This window comes from Tamandua tetradactyla, chromosome X (genome assembly GCF_023851605.1).
Source record: "Tamandua tetradactyla isolate mTamTet1 chromosome X, mTamTet1.pri, whole genome shotgun sequence".
In the NCBI taxonomy this organism is placed as follows: Eukaryota; Metazoa; Chordata; class Mammalia; order Pilosa; family Myrmecophagidae; genus Tamandua; species Tamandua tetradactyla.
In genome coordinates, this window is record NC_135353.1 from 85,601,077 (window position 1) to 85,615,836 (window position 14,760).

At 35.6% G+C, this 14,760-nt stretch overlaps 1 protein-coding gene and 1 pseudogene across 2 annotated transcripts in view; both read left to right on the forward strand.

Annotated features, from left to right (window-relative positions):
• Nucleotides 1-14,760, forward strand: part of HDX (highly divergent homeobox) — a 280,072-nt gene that overhangs the window by 119,069 nt on the left and 146,243 nt on the right. The gene's annotated exons all lie outside the window — the stretch shown is intronic.
• LOC143670314 (HAUS augmin-like complex subunit 2 pseudogene) lies at nt 795-2,077 on the forward strand (annotated as a pseudogene).

Here is a 14,760-nt window from a genome sequence, read left to right on the forward strand (position 1 = left end):
ATTATTCAACTATCAAAAGAAATGAAGTCCTGATGCATGCAGCAATATTGATGAACTTTGACAACATTATGCTTTGTGAATTAAGCCAAGCACAAAAGGACAAATAGGTGTGATCTCACTGATCTGAACTAACTACATTAAGCAAACTCATAGAGCTACCTGGGGATAGATTGGGGTAGAAGATGGAGAGCTAATTAATGCTTAATTTGTACAAAATTTCTATTTAGGGTGATTGTACAGGTTTGGAAATTGATGGTGGTGATGGTAGCATATTACTGTGAGTGTAATAACAACAGTGAATTATGTATGTAGATGTAGTTGAAAGGGAAAGTTTTTGGTCATGTATGTTATTAGAATGAATATTAGAAGATAAAAGAATGAACTATATATGACAGTGAACACTGTTTGGACAATGGGCTGGGATCAATAGTACAAATATAAGAATGTTCTTTCATGAATTATGGCAAATGTATGACACTTATACAAGGTGTCAATAATAGGGTGGTGTATGGACAAAAATGCACCTAATGTAAACTATGAAAGCAATGTGGCAGTGAGGATTTGGTTACCTTAGTATACTGTAATCATTTATTGCATTGCATTAAATTTAGTACATATTAAAGAAAAAATAGTATTTGATTAACAAAGTGGTTCTAAGGAGTTAAGTGAGATAGCGCAAACTTTAGTCACAGGTATACCTCTTTCCTGATTTTTCCCATATCTGTATAAAATATGAAATATTAGGTAGATAATATTTTTATTCAAATCAAACCATGTTTTCATTTGTTACTGTACTTTAATAAGAAATTTATATTGTTACCATAAATGGAAGACCAGTATCACCTTAAATTGTTATAAGAATAATACAGAACCTCCATGACACCAGGTGAGATCTGTTGGTGCATTGGCTATGATGAACCCTTGGGAACCTGTGTCTTTGCCAAAAGCTGCCAGGCTACTGCTGGGCCATTTATTAGCTTTGGGCCTGGTCACTAAGAGATGTCAAATGTATCTAAGAAATCGTCTTCATGCTTTGTGAACTTGTCAAGACTACATCAGATCATAAATATTCAAGCTGAAATCTACCAGAAAAATTTGGAGTTTCAACTCCTAAAACTACACAAAGATATGACAAGCTGTTCATGCTCTTTTTAGATAAGAAATGTCATATCCTATAGAGCATGAACAGTCATTTGGAAGCAGAGCTAAAAGAGAAGAGGCCCCTCAGGCAGAGACTAATGGAACACATATGCCAGGAAAACTTATTTATTGAGACCATTTATCACAGATACATGGTATATTTTCTGGAATTGGCATTGACTTTCATTGACAGATTAGAAAACCCATCTTGAAACAATTAGAAATATCTTTCATTGACATGCAAATCTAAAGAATATTAGCAAAGCTTTAGCAAAAATGGATATTTTGGTGACTGAGACAAGAACTGATGGAGAACATACTTAAGCAGTGAGAACAACAAAAGGAAATTGCTTTTTGTATCCCCCCAAAAAATAGCTTGAGAAAATTATCTTCATAAACATGGCTCCTTTGCCTTTTAATTCTAAAGTTCATGTTCTATTAGTGGCAAGTGACCATCAACTGTTTATTTTTGCTTAATTATATGTACTCATGAAGTCCATTTCTAATTGATTGTGACATGAGTAGTCCTAGACTTTGCTGCTAGCAATACTGAAAGAGCCTCTTTATATTAGAGTATCAGAGTTCCAGGTTCATCAAGACCAAACTGAGTTTTCTTTTGTTTTTCATATATTTTCATTCCACTTGACAGTAAAACTATTGAGGATCAAAAATAGACATGACATTTTATTGACACAGGTGCATTTCTTAGGCAGCATATTCTCTATTAAAATGTCTTTTTAAAATGCATGTTTGGGGTGGACAATGCTGGCTCAGTGGCAGAATTCTCACCTGCCCTGCTGGAGACTCGGATTTGATTCCCAGAACCTGCCCATGCCACACACACAAAAAAAACCTAAAAATGCATGTTTCTAAATATAAAGTGTCTTCCTGAATCTGAAAATGTCTTTGTTGATTAATCCTGTGGAGTTGTCAGTAAATGTGCAGAAAAGAATTAATATGGCAGGCCTGACTACTAACTTTTGAAAGGCCTGCTTTTTTGTTGTTATTCTTTATTTAATCAAGGTGACATCAAAGTTTGAAAGTAAATGGAGGAATTAACATGATTTTTAAAAGATAATTTTTTCGGAAGTGAGGAGGCGTTGTCTAAAACAATATGTAATTAGATGGTCAACATACATATTAATAAATATTTTGGCTTGATAAGACATAGAATCTTTGCCATCTAGGCAGATTACTCAAATGGTTAAAAACCTTTTATAGCATCTCATTAAGAGCAAACAATAATCCAAGAAAACAATGTAATTTTAACAGTGAAAACCAAATTCTTGTTTTGCATGAAGAGACATCTGATAATAAAACTATTAAAAATCTTGTAAAACTGTAAAATCTTAGCCAACCTTAATCACAATCAATAAAATTCACTTCCAACAAGACTTTTACAATTTTCTATATCCATCCATTTTGTCCTACACATTTCTGTTTCTCATTCTGCAACAAATGGTTATTTTACTTTAGGGGCAAAAGAACTCACTTTTTCCTTAACAAAAACACTTCCTGCATACTTTACTTATTTAAATTACCAAAAAGATCTTGAAATCAGTCTTCAAGCCAGTATTCTACAAAACACATTTTTTTGCTTTCTTTTTTTGTGAAAAACAGCATATATACAAAGCGACAATATATTTCAAAGCACATCACAACAATTAGTTGTAGAACATATTTCAGAGTTTGGTATGGGTTACAACTCCACAATTTTAGGTTTTTACCTCTAGCTGCTCTAAGATACTGGAGACTAAAAGAAATATTAATATAATGATTCAGCACTCATACTCATTTGTTAAACCCCACCTTCTCAGTATAACTCCACGATCACCTTTGATCTTTCTATCCCACTCTTTAAGGGTAGTTGGTCTATGCCCATTCCAACTTTTTCATGTTGGAAGGGGCTGTCAGTAATAGGGTAGGGAGATGGAACTAGCTGATGTTCTGGGGAGGCTGGACCCTGTATGTTTCAGGACTTATCTGTTCCAGGGACCCATCTGGAGGTTGTAGGCTTCTGGAACATGACCCTAGTGCATGGAACCTTTGTAGAATCTTATATAGTGCCCTAGGTGTTTAGAATTGGCAGGAATGGTTTTGGTTTGAGTTTGGCAAGTTATGGTAGATAGCAATGTCTAACTGAAGCTTGCATAAGAGTGACCTTCAGGGCAGTCCACAGTGGCTCAGCAGGCAAGAATGCTTGCCTGACATGCCAGAGGACCCGGGTTCGATTCCCGGTGCCTGCCCATGTAAAAAAAAAAAAAGTGACCTTCAGAGTAGTGTCTTGACTCTATTTGAACTCTCTCAGCCACTGGTACCTTACTTGCTACACTTCTTTTCCTCCTTTTCATCAGGATGGCATTGTTGATCCCATGGTGCCAGGGCCAGACTCATCCCTAGGAGTCATCTCACATGTGAAAGGCCTGCTTTTAAGGTTGGTCCTTGGCATCTGAGAATTTAGATATCACCCTAACTTCTGAAAGTGGTTCACTATGCCTAAACTGTTTATACAAACAATGTGGTTTATGCTGAACACATGCTTTCCTTCTGGGAATCTGAATTTGGATATGTGATAGGCAGAAGATACCAGCATGACCAGCTTCCCAACAAAAACCCAGCACACTGAATCTCCAATGAGCTCCTTTGATTGCACCAACATTTCCCACAAGTTTTCACAATTCAAATTCAGTTGCAGGAGGAATTAAGTATGTCCTGTGTGACTCCACCGGGAGAGAACTCTGGAAACATGTGCTTGATTTTCCCCAGCCTCAACCAATGTGCCTTTTCCCTTTGTTGATTTTTGCTTTATATCCTTTCACTGCAATAAATCATAGACATAAGCATGACTATATGCTGAGTTCTGAGAATCCTCCTAATGAATTAGAACCTAGAGGTGGTCTTGGGTTACACTAAGCATTCCTAAAATGTCCACTTGCAGCCTTAGGATTTGGCAGAGAAAAAAGGTAGAGCAAAGCAAAGAAAAAGGCACATTATATGGCCAGATATCTTACCTAGTCTAAGATTGTTGTATCTATAATAAATAGGGAGTGGAATACTGAAACTAGCTACTTTAGGATATACTCATTTTTATCAGTATTCTAACTACACTGGCTTATTTTATTTTCAGACTTGGGGTTCTGTTTTGTTTAAAATGTGGGCATCAGTATTTTTATGCTGTTGCATTTTCTGTGCCACAGGGGTTCACTGATCCTTGTGTTTATTGCACTGCTTAAAACAAGAAGACCTAGAACACAGTATGATGAGTAATTGTCTAAGGAAATAATTTTTTAAATTTCTAGTAAAACAATCAGGGACCGTATTTTGAAACCTACTTTGCTGATTTTTTAAATGATTTATAGAAAATCGGTCATGATATTTTTAACATTAGTAGACACAAAAGCCTTCAGTCATATTTCATCAAAAATCTGTTTAAGCCCAGGCTTGGTTTCAAAATATTTCACTGTGCTTTTTCTTCATGGGATTTCCTATATAGTTTATATGACTGTATTATACATATATATATATATATATATATATATATATATATATATATATCACAAATACTGATATGTCTGTTTTCTATTATATCCTCATAAAAATACAAAAATAAACCTGTAATTTCTAACTAAATAAAAGAATACAATGAAAATCATATCAAATTCTATGTACATAAAAAAGTGAGTTAACTTACAAAGCAAAACTCCCTTAGGCGATTTTTAGAGTGCCATTCAACTTTAACATTTCCATTATATAAAGAAAAACACCTATATTCTAAGTAATTCCCTTTGTCTACTCTTATCAGTAACTATATCTCTGAATTTAGCAAAGAGCCTATACACTGGTTACTTTTCAGAAGAGGTTTTCAAATTAAATTATTCAAAGAAGTGAAAAAACAAGATAACTCATTCAAAACATAGACAAAAGATATTAACAAACATTTAATCAAAGAAGATACATAGATGTTTAAAAAGTACATGAACTCAACATCTTTAGTCAATTGGGAAATTCAAATTGAAAGCAAAATGAGATACTATTTCACCCCTCTAGAAGGGCTATTTTATATATATATAATAAGATTAACAAGAACAAATGTTGACAAGAATATAGAGATAAGGTAACATTGATTCATTGCTAGTGAAACTATAAAATGGTGTAGTTGCTTAGGAAAACTGTTTGACAGTTTTTATCAAAATGTTAAACAAAAAATACCATGCAACCCAGTAATCACAATCTTGGGTATCTAACCAAGAGAAATGAAAACACATGCTCACACATAGACATGTGCACAAATGTTCATAATTTTCATAATCACCAAAAACTTTAAACAAATTAAATTCCGATCAAGTGACAAGTACAATACAATTCAGCAGTAAGGAATTAACTATTGGCACATGTTGCATCATGAATGAACCTTTAAAACATTATGTGATGTTACAGAAGCCAGACATGAGACCATATGTTGTATGAGTCCATTAATACGAAATTCTAGAAAAAGTATATCTGTGGGGCAAACAGATTAGTGGGGCTTGTGGTGAGAATGGAAATAACTGGAAATGGACATTTGAGATATTTTGGGGGAGATGAAAATGTTCTAAAACTGATTTCTTGTAATGTTTGCACCATGCAGTGAAGTTATTAAAAATCATTGAATTGCATACTTAAAATGGCTGCATTTGATTACATGTAAAACATACCACAAGAAAATTGTCTGTCAAAATGTGATATGTATAGATAATAAAATATTATTCAGCCATAAAAAGAATTAAATTGTGACACATTCTACAATATGGATTGAACTAGAAGACATTAAGCTGCATGAAATAAGCCAGGTACTAAAGGTAAATTATTTTATGATTTCATTTGTATGAAATATCTAGAATATGCAAATTCATAGAAATAAGTATATTACAGATTACCAGGGGTGGGAAGGTGGGAAATGGAGAGTTAATCTTAATGAATATAGAGTTTCTTTTTGGAGTGATGAAAAATTTTTGGTTATGGATGGGGGTGATGGTAGCATAACATTGTGAATGTAATTAATACCACTGAAGTACACACTTAAAAGTGAATACAATGAGAGCTTGTATGTTGTACATATAAAAGAAAAAAAGTAAACTTGTTTTTTAAAAAAATGCTGTTAAGAGAATGAAATGACAGGCCACAGAGAGGGAGAAAATAATTACAAAATGTACATCTGATAAATGACATGTCCAAAATATATAAAGAATTCTCAAAACTTAATAACAAGGAAAAATATGCGATACATCCTTTTGAAAGACACTTCACCTAAGAAGATATATAGATACCAATAGGCATTTGGAAAGGTACTCGACATCATTAGTCATTATCAAAATGCAAATTTAAACCACAGTGAGAGATTACAATAGCTAAAAAACTTTTGTAAACACATCAAACCAAGTGTTGGTGAAGATGCAAAGGAACTGGAACTCTCATATAATGCTGTAAGGAATGCAAAATTGTACACTATTCTGGAAAAGAGTTTGTCAATTCCTTAAAAAGTTAACCTACACCCACTTACTGATCCAGCCATTCCATTGCTTGATATTTACCCAAGAAAATTGTTATAGCACATATCTATAAAAGATTTGTACATGAGTGTTTATAGCAGCATTATTTGTAATATCCTAAAACTGAAAACAAACCAAATGTTCATCAATACGTGAATGGGAAAGCATATTTTATATATCCATATCAGGAAATACTACTTACTAAAAAGGAATGAACTATTGGGACATGCAAAAACATGAGTGAGTCTCAGTATAACCATGCTGAGGGAAAAAGGCCAGATAAAAGAAAGAGCACAAACTTTATGCTTCCAAATACATAAGACTATTTAAAATAAAAACTAATATATAATGACAGAAAGCAGGTTAGTTATGGCATAGTGAGGTAGGAGAGAGAGAAGAAGGAGAAATGTATTACCATGGGGCATGAGGAAACTTTTGGAGGTGATAGATATGCTCATTATTTTGATTGTGATTATGGTATCTTGAGTGTATACACATATCAAAGCTTCAGGCTGTATGGTTTAAACATATATAATTTGTTGATATCACTTATACCTCAATAAAACTCTAAAAAAACTGATATTTAATTCAGTTATTGAAAACCTGGGCATGTGAATCCAGTTTTCATCTGTAAATTTTATAAAATCTAAATAAAAATCAAGTTTGATGAAAATTTAGTATTTAAATTGATGTGTGCTGTAAATGTAAAATACATACCTTATTTCAAAGACATAGTATGATAAAAAATAATGTCAAATAACCATTTAATGATTTTATATAAATTTTAAGTCAAAATGTTATTTTTGAAATATTGCAGTAAATAAAAATATTAAAATTAAATTTTACTTGCATCTTTTCCATTTGATAATGTTGCTACTATAAAATTTAAATTTACACATGCAACTCATCTTATATTCTCATTGGACAACACTAGTCTACAGTGTGCCAGGCATTGTACTTGATGTAGGTGATACAGTGGTGAACAAAACCAGATATATTCCCTGATCTCATGGAACAAACAATCTAGATTGAGTAGAAAGATAATTGTTAATGAAATAATCATATAATCAAATATAAAATGGCAATTATTGACAAGCTGCCATGTTTGTAACTGTGCTGGTTTGAAAGGAAGTATGCCCCCTAGAAAAACCATGTTTTAATCAAAATCCCATTTCATAAAGGTAGAATAATCCCTATTCAATACTGTGTGCCTGAAACTGTAATCGGATCATCTCCCTGGATGATGTGATTTAGTCAAGAGTGGTTGTTAAACTGGATTAGGTGATGACATGTCTCCACCCGTTTGAGTGGGTCTTGATTGGTTTAATGGAGTCCTATAGAAGAGGAAACATTTTGGAGAAAGAAAGAGATTTAGAGAGAGCAAAGCAGAATGACATAGCCATGAGAAGCAGAGTTCACCAGCCAGCGACCTTTGAAGATGAAGAAGGAAAACGCCTCCCAGGGAGCTTCATGAAACCAGAAGCCAGGAGAGAAAGTAGCAGATGATGCCGTGTTTGCCATGTGCCCTTCCAGATGAGAGAGAAACCCTGATCATGTTCACCATATGCCTTTCCAGATGAGAGAGAAACTCTGACTGTTTTTACCATGTGCCCTTCCACTTGAGAGAGAAACCATGAACTTCATCAGCCTTCTTGAACCAAGGTATCTTTCCCTGGATGGCTTTGACTGGACATTTCCATAGACTTGTTTTAATTGGGACATTTTCTCAGCCTTAGAACTGTAAACTAGCAACTCATTAAGTTCCCCCTTTTAAAAGCCATTCCATTTCTGGTGTGTTGCATTCTGGCAGCTAGCAAACTAGAACAGGAACTTTCCAAGTTCTTGTGGAAGTGCATTTTAGCCACACAGTGAAATATAATCACTATCCCTGGAAATTCCCCCAATTCTATTTATAAAGAAAGTCTTACAAGTGCCAATGATGTTGCAGTTCAAAAGTGAGTCCTCACCCTGATGCACACATAGTCAATCAGTAGACACCAGGATTTTGAGAAGAGAAAAAGTTTATTAGGAAAACCTAGCCTCACAAAAGCAGGAGGGTGGTCTTCAAATCTGTCACTCAGAACTGGGGAAATTTCAGTGTTTTATGGTATTCCAACAAAAGCAGGAAGGCTTAGGAAAATAAACAAGGTGGTTTGAGATGATGAGGTCATAGATAATCAAATTACTGAGTATGCATAGAGTGATAACATACTTAGGCTATTGCATATGTCAGGTGTGTTAACCTTGATTAGGACTGGCTTGGTTTAGCAAGATAGTTTAGTAATTTGGAGTGTTTAGTTCTGGGCTTATATTAATCACTAAGGTGCTACATGCAAGGTCTCCTGACTTTAGGGGACTATGTGCAGAAGCACCTGATTTCAGGGTTGAAAAAACAAGAAATGGGGCCATTCATGAGGTGTCATGTTATTGTCCAGTTACAGGGTACAGTTTCAAAACTTAGCAACAGGAAAAGACATCTGGATTACAGTTCAGTGAATGTGATTTTTGCTATTATAATTAGGCAAAGTTTTCTAGGTTAACCTCCTTTTTAACTGTACATATATTGCCGTTAAGGCCAATTAAGGCTGGTCTACCTGGAGCTATTAAAAATGATAACTTATCTATGAGTGTGTAGGGTTGAGATTTCAGAGATAAGAGAAAAAAGAAATGGAAACTTTTGCAACCTAGTCAGGGAGGAAGCTCCTTCTGAAAGTTGTCAGTGTGTGTGGGGGAGGGTGTATGAAAAACTAGTCAGAGCCCACTACAGTTCCCCTTTTTTGATTTTCCTTTTCTCAATCCTGAGGAAATGGGGCAACAATTGTGCACTATACTTCTTGCTGATTTAGGGCATAGTTTGGGAGATGGAAGAGGCATGAGATATCCTAGGTTGAAAGACCTTCTGATTTCCAGAGGCTGCTGGTTTTAGTGGTGAGAATCTCAAGTCAGGTATAGGTTGGTATTTGCATTCTGAGGGATAAAAGAATAGACCTGTGGCTGTGAGCTTTGAAATATAAGATTATTGTTCTTGTGCAGGTATAACTGTGGTGCAGAAAGGTGACAGTGGGCCCATTGTAAATGGTTCTCATAACTACCATCCTCCAACAGTTTCTGAGTGGCCTTTTCAATATATAAACCATTCTGCCCATATGGAAAGGTTGGTATACAGCAAGCTATGGTAACTTTTTTTTAACTATAGCTATAGTTAAAGACTGAAGTGAGATTGAACCACAGAAAGGATTTGATGCTATTAGCTTTCCTTTTATGGGTACTTCCAATTCAAAATTTACTTTTTTCAGAGGATTTTACAGAATTTAGTGATCCTCTGAAAATGATTAAGTTGCTGATAGAAACAGCAGTATAAGGGTGATGCTTCACATAAGAGTTTGGGTGGTATATCCCACAGGCTTTCAGTTGCCTTTCCCAAGTTAGAGCTTGGGGTAATTTTAAGAGTTTTTCTTTCCTATGCTGCAGAATTAAGGCTTACAGATAGAGGAAATAAGAGTAGTCTAATAATATGGGCAGTGAGATATTATCATTCCAACAATAGAAAAAATTATTCCAACCCTCCGGCAATAAGCAAACTTGCTAAAGTGTAATAAAGACCATGAGAGTTATTGCAGCAACAAGAAATAATAAGATACAAGGTCAGGAAGAGCGATCTATGTTGCTCATCACTTACCTGGTGGTTTTGTTCTGAAGAAGAACTTGAGATCAGAGATTGGTTTGCAGGTGTATTCAGGTAAAGTCAAATTATTCTCTCTTCAAATATGAAGGGTATCTCTCTTGGAAGGTCTAGACTTCACCCTGGATTGGTGGACCAATGACTTGATTCCATGCAACTTAACAGATGAAAGGATAACAACTAAGACTTAATATGACCCTTCCAATTTAGGTGTTAATTGGCTATCCCAATGTTGAATTTTCCAGGTCTTAAGCCATACTGATCTCCTGAGTATGTTGTATGTAAAAGAACATATGCGGGAAATGAGATGGTCAGAAACATACTTGAGTAACCAACAGTATAGCTCCAAGTGAAGGAACATATTTAATAATTTCTATTTCTGAGGCTATGTGAGCATTATTGTGGTGGTTATTCTTAAGAAATGGTCTCCCATATACCATAGGGACATAATCCAAGTCCACTTCTAAGAGCTACCCTTATTCTAAGCAGGGCAGCTGGCAAGGCCTAGTCCAAAGGTAAGTTTGTTTTTAGGCAAATTTTAGCTAAAATTTTCTTTAATGTTTGGTTCATTCTTTGAGTTTTTCCAGGAGGTTAAGGCCTCCATGGTGTATGTATACTCCAAGTAATGTGCAAGTCATATGACACTTCCTGGGAAACTTCTGAAATAAAAGCACCTCTGTTATCATTTTGAATAGAATTAGGCAGTCCAAACCTAGGAATGATTTCTTTTAGAAGGACTTTAAATACTTCAGGGGCTTCAGGCTTAATGTCCTTATTGCTTGAATTTAAAACACCTCTCTCTTTCTGGATAGCTCCATGAGCATGCATTACTGACTAGGCATATTTAAAGACAGTGTAAATATTAACTCTTCTTCCCTCCCTTAAGCTATAGTGAGTGCAATTAGTTCAGTGCATTGAAATGACATACCTGGAGGAAGGGCTTTAGCCTCTAGAGTCTTTTGAAGAGCTACAGTAGCATATCCTGCTCTTCGGTGTTCATGGTTCATGAAACTACTTCCATTGTTGAATATTTCCAGGTAAAAGATATTCAGAGGCGTGACTATAAATTCAGGGTATCTGGAATAAACTTCTTCAATTAATCATATACAATTATATTTAGGCTCTTCACAATTATTCTCTAGCCAGAGAGTTGCTGGGTTTAGTGAAGAAATAACCTTGAGCCTTACATTTGGGTTATTAAGTAAAATGACCTGGTACTTACTGAAGTGTCTAGCATGAGCCGATATCCCTCCTGCCCCTTTTGCTCTTGATAAGCACAGCTGTCTGGGCCCTCCTTGGCGTTCTTTTGGCCTATACTCCAGATGATACCCTGATTAGCACTTTTTTGGCACCAGAGAAAGCAGGTCTTCTGGATGTAATAAGTCTGCTTAGAAGGCACAAGCTTTGTCCAGGGGCGTTTTAACATATATTATCCCAGACAAGAAGATAACTTGAGCATTTAGTACAGTTAGCAAGTATTGATCAAGTAGCAGGATGGGACACTGTGGCAAAAATCTGCATTGAAAATGAGTTTCTCACAATTGGCAATCAAGGAGTTGTAAGAAGGGCTTTTTGAGTCCCAGTCTCCAATCACAGGAACTGGCCTAGAAGATATACTCCCTTGTTTTTTATTTAAGACAGAATAGGTTGCTCCTGTATCTATTTAAAAGTCTATTTATTTATTTTTCATTTTTAGAGATACCTGTGACCCCTGGTGGATAATGGTAATAGAGTTATTAATGATGGAAGGATACTCCAGGCCCCATAATACTTGATCACTGTTGTCCCTCATAGATTGCAGAAGTAGAAATGGGTATAGCAGAGGCCTAAGTCTTTTTTTTCTTTAAGAGGTTTGGAATTCTCAATTTTAGTGTCCCTCTTCATTGCAATAGGTACAGTTTTGTGGCCATAGGGGATAAGCAGGTCTTGGTTTCATGGTTGTGGGCCCTGTGCATCTTACCCTTTGTTGATCTATGATTCTCCAGTTCTGTCTTGGTCTGTTTATTCCTTGACTGATAGCCACTCTGATCAAAGCAGCTTGATGTTTCATCTTTTTCTACTGGGCTTGGTCCCAGTTTTTAAAAATCTTAAAAGCAATTTCTAAAAGTTGAGATGGGCATTCTTTTTTATTTATTTATTTTTATTAATTTTAAATTTTTTTTAAAAAAATGACTAGAAAGAAACACAAACATTCTTAACGTATGATGATTCCATTCTACATATATAATCAGTAATTCACAATATCATCACATAGTTGCATATTCATCATCATGATCATTCCTTGGAACATTTGCATCAATTCAGAAAAAGAAATAAAAAGACAACAGAAAAAAATTCATACATACCATACCCCTTACCCCTCCCTTTCATTGATCACTAGCATTCCAATCTAAATTTATTTTAACATTTGTTCCCCCTATTATTTATTTTTATTCAATATGTTCTAGTTGTCTGTTGACAAGGTAGATAAAAAGAGCATCAGACACAAGGTGCTCACAATCACAGTCACATTGTGAAAGCTATATCATTAAATAATCATCATCAAGAAACATGGTTGCTGGAATACAGCTCTACATTTTCAGGCATTTTCCTACAGCCTCTCCATTACATCTTGAGTAACAAGGTGATATCTACTTAATGTGTAAGAATAACCTCCAGGATAACCTCTTGACTCCATTTGGAATCTCTCAGTCATTGACACTTTGTCTCATTTCACTCTTCCCCCTTTTGGTCGAGAAGGTTTTCTCAATCCCTTGATGTTAAGTCTCAACTCATTCTAGAGTTTTTCTCAATCCCTTGATGCTGAGTTCCAGCTCATTCTAGGATTTCTGTCCCACATTGCCAGGAAGTTCCACACCCCTGGGAGTCATATATCCCATGTAGACAGAGGGAGGGTGGTGAGTTTGCTTGTTGTGTTGACTGGAGAGAGAGGCCACATCTGAGTAACAAAAGAGGCTTTCTTGGGGGTGACTCTTAAGCCTAATTTTAAGTAGGATTGACCTATCCTTTGTGGGGTTAAGTTTCATATGAACAAACCCCAAGACTGGGGGTTCAGCCTATAGCTTTAGTTGTCCACACTGCTTGTGAGAATATCAAGGATCTGACTTGGGGAAGTTGCATTTTCCCCCGCTCTCACCTTTCCCCGAAGGGGACTTTGCACATTTTTTTTCCACTCATGATCAAATCACTCTGGGATTCATCCGGGCATCACTCTGGAAAAACCAACAGAATCTCATGTCCTACCCAAGTTTCCATGTATTTATGGTGTTCAACCAAGCTATCTAGATAAGTTATATTAGGAAATGGACTAGTCAAAATATAAATTTTGTACCAAATATTTTTTTGCTTTAGTCTCATACATAAGTTGAAATTTTTAAATACTAATTACCATCTATTTTCAGCACCCTGCAGTAATGACATTCATTTGTTCTTCCTCATGCAAAAACATTTTTAAAATTTGTACGTTTAGTCACTATCATTATACACTCTAGGCATTCTAGATTATACCATCTCAATCTTTATCATCTACCTTTCTTTCTGATTTCATTTATGTTCCCAGCCCTCATCCCTCTATTATTCTAACATTCAGCTTCATTCAGTATTTTAACATAATTGTATTACAGTTAGGTAGTATTGTGCTGTCCATTTCTGAGTTTTTATATTCAGTTCTGTTGCACAATCTGTATCCCTTCAGCTCCAATTACCCAATGTCTTGCCCTATTTCTATCTCCCTGATGGTCTCTGTTACCAATGAAACATTCCAAGTTTATTCACTAATGTCAATTCACATCAGTGAGACCATACAGTATTTGTCCTTTTGTTTTTGGCTAATCTCACTCAGCATAATGTCCTCAAGGTCCATCCATGTTGTTACATACTTCATAACTTTATTCTGTCTTACAGCTGCATAATATTCCATCATATGTATATACCACAGTTTGTTTAGCCACTCGTCTATTGATGGACATTTTGGCTGTTTCCATCTCTTGATAATTGTAAATAATGCTGCTGTAAACATTGGTGTGCAAATGTCCGTTTGGGTCCTTGCCCTCATGTGCTTTGAGTAGATACGTAGCAATGTTATTGCCAGGTCATATGGCAATTCTATATTAAGCTTTTTGAGGAGCTGCCAAACTGCCTTCCACAGTGGTTGTACCATTTGACATTCCCACCAACAGTGGATAAGTGTGCATCTTTCTCCACATCCTCTCCAGCATTTGTCATTTTCTGTTTTATTGATAATGGCCATTCTGGTGGGTGTGAGATGATATCTCATTCTGGTTGTGATTTGCATTTCTCTAATGGCCAGGGAAGTTGAGCATCTCTTTGTGTGCCTTTTGGCCATTTATATTTCCTCTTCTGAGAAGTGTTTGCTCAAGTCTTTTGCCCATTTTGTAACTGGGTTGTCTG